Genomic DNA, 6,000 nt, shown 5'->3' on the forward strand with positions numbered 1-6,000 from the left:
TTTGAAAAAGATATGATAAGTTTTGAAAAAGAAAAGATTTTTGAAAACTTGACAACTAAGATATGATAAGATAAAATTTTAAAATCAAAATCTGAATTTTAATGGAAAAAATTCAAAAATTATAGTTAAATAAAGATAAAAAAGTTAATTTTTTGATTTTTTAATTTATTGATGAAAGAGAAAAACACAAAAAAGACACAAGACTTAAAATTTTTAGATCTAGCACCTTTGTTTTTCGAAAATTTTTTGGAGGGAAACACCAAGGGACACCAAACTTAAAAATTTTAAGATCAAGACACATACAAGACTCAAGAACACTTTGAAGACTCACAAGAGCACGAAGAACAAAATTTAAAGACTCAAAGAACACAAGAACATAAGAACACCAAACTTAAAATTTTTAGAAAGCCAAAACAAAATTTTCGAAAATTGAAAGAAAAATAAAAAGAAAACACCAAGCTTAAAAATTGAAACAAGATTTAAACAAAGAAAGATTATTTTTTTAGAAAATAGGACTCAAAGAGAATACAAGACTCAACAAGAACATTAACACTGTGACTCAAAGCAAAAAAATTCAGAGGATGCCAAAAATAAACTATATGAAAAAGGTTTTTGAAAGAGTTTAAAAGATTTTGGAATTGAAAAACAAGAACATGCAAGACTCAAACCAAGAACAAAAATTAAACAAAGAAAAGAAAAATATTTTTGAAAAAGTTTTTAGAATTTTTTGAAAAAATTGAGGAATAGAAATTAAAGACTCAATTAAAATAATTTAAAATAAACTTACCAGATCTAAGGAGCAAAACAATCCGGCAGTTTGTCCAAACTCAATAATTCCCGTCAATGGCGCCAAAAACTTGGTGCACGAATCCCCACGCTTTGTACAACTGAACCAGAAAGTGCACTGGGTTATCCAAGTAATACTTGAGCGAGTTAGGGTCGATCCCACGAGGATTGTGGTTTGAAGCAAGCTATGGTTATCTTGCAGGTCTTAGTCAGACAGATCAGAAGGATGTTTGAAGTTGTAAGAGTAATGTATACCTTAAAATCATCAATTGAAATATGAGAAAAGGGTAAAAGGTGTTGTTGGATACGGAATTATATTAGGACTTTTGAAATCAGCAATTGGGATATGTTGAAGGATTGGAGTTGCGTTGTCTTTCTGAATTAACTCTAGTATTACTGCTCTCTTTGCTTGTGAGTGATTTCTTCAATGGCAGGCTGTATGTGATTGACATTGGTTTGAGCAGCTGCCAATACTCCTCCAGATCTGAACCTCAGGTTTAGTGCGGATCCATTTGGATTGAGGGTGAAGCTCGTACAGTTCATTCTCCTTGATGATTCCATTCAAAATGCCATAGACAAGGTCGAATCTTCCAGATCGGAGGAATGCTGTGCCTTTGGTTCTAGTCTCTACCACAGAGACCCTAATCTCCCCGTAAATCGGCTGAATTGATGTCTCGAGAAGTCCCCAATGAAGTCATGGATTAGCCGTCTGAGAGACGTGTATTCAAGCTGGTGGTTCATCATTGTCCGATGAAAGTCGCACTCTGAACCCATGTAGAATGTGATAACCTTATGCCAGTTCAATGCATTCATAGTGATGAAGAACGAATACACATCTTAGAATTAATCAAACACGGATCGAAGAGAAACAATAATACTTTTATTAATTCATTTGACTCAGTAAGGCTCCTCCCGTCAACATAGGAGGTTTTGAAACTCATAATGAAAGTAAAATACAAGGGTGAAAATGAAAATAGGGCTAATGGTGTTTGATGTCTCCGAAAATCATGTAAAATACACTTTAAATACTAAACAGATGACTAGTAAGGGTAAAATAGTCTATTTAGTGCTAAAATCAACTTCTGGGGCCCACTTGGTGAGTGTCTGGGTTGAGCTTTGATGAGATCCACATGCTATGAGGTCTCTTGGGTGTGGAATGCCAGATAGGGGGTCCTCTCTGCGCCTTTCGACGCTGGGCATTGATCTTTGGGTGTTGGACGCCTGGAAGAGGGCAGGAAGCTGGCATTGGACGCTAGTTTTTGTCTTTCTAATCCGAAGCAAAGTATGGACTCCTTTATATTGCTGGAAATCTCTGGAAGTCAGCTTTCCATATCCATTGAGAGCGCTCCATTTGGACTTCTGTAGCTCCAGAAAAGCTTTTCCAAATGCAGGCAGGTTAGATCTGGACAGCATCTAGAGTGCTTTCTCTATCTCTAAATCAGACTTCTGCTCCAGCTCCTCAATTTCAGCCAGAAAATACCTAAAATTGTATAAAAACACAAAAAGTCATAGTAGAATCCAAAAATGTGATTTTGACACTAAAACCTATAAAAACTTAACAAAAAATAAATAAAACACACTAAAAACTATATGAAAATGATGTCAAAAAGCGTATAAAATATCCACTCATCAGAAAGCACAGATATAAATAGCAGTTACAGCAAATAGCTCAGATAGCAAGGAGCCAGCATCCTCAAGCACACCCAGCTATGATGAACACAAATTTCTTTCAAATTTCCATGAGAATCAATTCTTCGGTTGGGTAAGTGAGAGGCAAATTATCCCAGAAGTGGCTTTCAATTAGGAAGAAATGAACACAAAGAGATACAAGTGGAGATCAATCGAAGAGGGTGGACGATCCTTTGCAACCCAACAAGAAGAGTACATGAGTTCTTTTAACAACATTGCATATAGAGGCATCTACTCTAATGATTCAGCGAATGGGATGTTGATTTGGAGCTTCTTAAAAATTTCAAGGAATTTAGAGAACTGATTATCCCTCACATATTTTTGGAGTCTCTGAGGATAAGGGGCTCGTCCTGGATAGGGATTCAAAGTCTCCTTCTCTTTATGCGGAGTTAGTTCAGAGACTTCCTTTTCCTTTGGTTTGCTTGTTTCTTTGTGGACTTCTTCACTTTGTGTTCTTTGGCTTGTGGGTGATTCCTCCACCACCTTTCCACTTCTAAGTGTGATAGCCTTACACTCATGATAAAGAGGATGCTTTGCTTAAGGTGCTTAGAAGCCAAACGACTCTTGGGTGGACTAGTGCGCGAAATTGAACTCCACAAATTTTGCGCAGATAAACCGGCAAGTGCATCGGGTAGTCCAAGTAATACCTCAGGTGAGTGAGGGTTGAATGCCACGGAGATTGTTGGATTAAGCCAGCAATGGCTATCTTGTAAATCTTAGTCAGGAAGATAAAAAAAGATAGTGGTTGTGAAAAATGCATAGAAACAGAATAAGGTAAGAATTACTGAATTAGTGTGAAAACAGTGATAAGAAATTGGTTGATGCTTCGGAGATGCTTCTTCTTTCTGAATCAACTTTTCTTACTGTCTACTCCAACAATGGATGAATCATTCCATGGCAAACTGTAAGTGATTAACGCCAGGGCTAGTGGTCATTAATCTCATCTGCTTCAAATCACACGCCGGTGCTAATGGTCATCCAATCTGAATGAGGGTGAAGCTCTAGCAATTCAATCCCTAGTGATCCTACTCAAAATGTCACAGACAAGGTCGGATCTTCTGGATCGGAAAATAAAGCTTTATGATTCTAGTCTATACCACAAAGGCCCTAATCGCCCCGTACCTCGGCTGAACAGATGTTTCCATGTCCCAACGAAGTCGTGGATTAGCCGTCTAAGAGATGTATAATCAAGCTTGTGATTCAATGCTATCCCGCTAGGGATTCGCAAGAATCCATGTAGAAAACGGGTCATACTCTCGTTCCACCAGGTTTCATTAGTTTGAAGAACGAAGATACATCTTAGAATGGAATCAAACATAGATTGAAATAGAAATAGAAATATTATTAATCCATGAGAATCAGCAGAGCTCCTAACTTTAACCTAGGAGGTTTAGTTGCTCATAGCTTACAGAAAATAATAGTAGTAATGTGTCTGTGCTTCTCCCCTCCTGGGAGGCATAGTCCTCAGAAAGAAGGAAGTCCCTTATTTATAATAAAAACTCTAAGACTAAACCTAAAAGATATTGTTTTTTAATTAAAAATTACAAAAAAGGAAATTAAATAAGCTAGCAAGTGCTAAAATCCACTTTAGGGCCCACTTGGTGAGTGTTTGGGCTGATGCCTGGCATTCAAATTAAGTTCTGGGCGTTTCCTGCTCCCCTTGGGACATTGAACGCCAGTTTGGGCCGTCATCTTGGGAGGTTGCTCCCTTTGGGGCGTTGAACGCTAGAAAGGGAGTAAGTTGGGCGTTCAATGCCCATTTTGGGCCATAAAATCCAAAGAAAATTATAGACCATTATATATTTCTAGAAAGCCCTGGAAGTTAACTTTCCAATGCCGTTAGGAACGTATCAATTGAACCTTTGTATCTCTAGAAATGCTCGTTTGAATGCATGGAGGTCAGGATCTGATAGCATCTACACTCCTTTCTTCGCCTCTGAATCAGACTTTGCCAAAACTTGCTAAATTCACCCAAAATTCAACTAAAATCATATGAAAACCACAAAATCTCAAAGTAGCATCCAAAAAGTGAATTTTGCATTAAAACCTACTAAAACATAGTAAAACTCAACAAAACATAACTAAAACACCATGAAAATAATTTCAAAAAGCGTATAAAATATCCGCTCAGCATGGACCATTGGTGAATTGAAAGGGATTAGTCTGGCTAAGTGTATTCACAAAATCTTACTTGAGGAGTATGCTAAACCAGTTGTGCAACCACAAAGGCGACTTAAAAGGAAGTAATGAAGCTTTGGGAAGCTGGGATAATTTACCCAATTTCTGATAGTCCATGGGTAAGTCTGGTGCAAGTAGTTCTTAAGAAAAGAGGGGTGACCGTCGACAAGAATGAGAAGAATGAGCTTATTCCCATAAGAACCATCATGGGGTGGCATATGTGTATTGGTTACAGAAGGATTAACACTGCAACAAGAAAAGACCACTTTTCCTTGCCTTTCATTGATCAAATGCTTGAGAGGTTAGCCAACCATGCATTTTACTGTTTTCTAGATGGATATTCTGGCTATAATCAGATTGCACTGGACCCTCAAGACTAAGAGAAGACGACATTCATATGCCCCTTTGGTGTATTTGCTTACCAGAGGATGCCGTTCGGACTGTGTAATACTCTAGCAACTTTTCAGAGGTTCATGTTTTCCATATTTTCTGACATGGCTAAAAAATTTATTGAGGTTTTTATGGATGATGTTTCTGTATTTGGTAATTGTTTCGAGGGTTACCTGAAACTGGAGGTCGATCTCGGATGAGATCTTCTGTTCTGGTCGGTGCTGCTGTGTCCGACCTGTTTAGAGTTGGTGGCCGGAGCTGTCGTGCCCGACTTGTTGGATCTGGTGGTCAGAGCTGACGTGTCCGACTTGTTGGACTGGGTGATACTACGGATCCTTCGTCACCAGAAGGTAGTGGTACCTGCAAGAGACTTCGATGCTTAAGTTAGCATGGGCTTTAAGCAGGTTTTTAGTAGAATCAGAGTATGAGTTATACCTGGGTGCTCCAATGTATTTATAATAGTGTGGAGTGACCATTCTAAAGATAAGATAGTTATTTTATCTTATCTTTGAGTGAAGTAATCTTATCATTAAGGGGAACCGCCTTTATCTTTCTAGGCTTTGGCTGCCTTTAGATTGGGCTGTGTCCCTTCGTTTGCGCCTGCTTGGGCCTCTTATGGCGATTTGGCCGAGCTCTTTATGAAGAGGTCGGTAATGGGCCAACCTTCCAAGAGGTCGGTCATGACCAACCTTCTAAGAGGTTGGTCATGGGCCAACCCGGTCCTTTATAGTTCGAACTGATGTATGAACAGTGCCCCTGCTTGAGCTTCGACCTCTTTGGGGAAGTCATGCTCAAGCACCTGTCTGGCTTGTTTCTTCATTGCTTTGCAATCCATGCAGATTTTCTAGAGGTTTGGTACTTCCCAGTCCGACCTCTTTTGAGTGGTAGTGTGGGTTTTCTACCCTTGCCTTCTAGATCACGCCTTGCTTTAAGTTTATGTTGACAACCCTCTGCTTT

This window comes from Arachis ipaensis, chromosome B5 (assembly GCF_059453495.1).
Source record: "Arachis ipaensis isolate K30076 ecotype BB chromosome B5, ASM5945349v1, whole genome shotgun sequence".
NCBI lineage: Eukaryota > Viridiplantae > Streptophyta > Magnoliopsida > Fabales > Fabaceae > Arachis > Arachis ipaensis.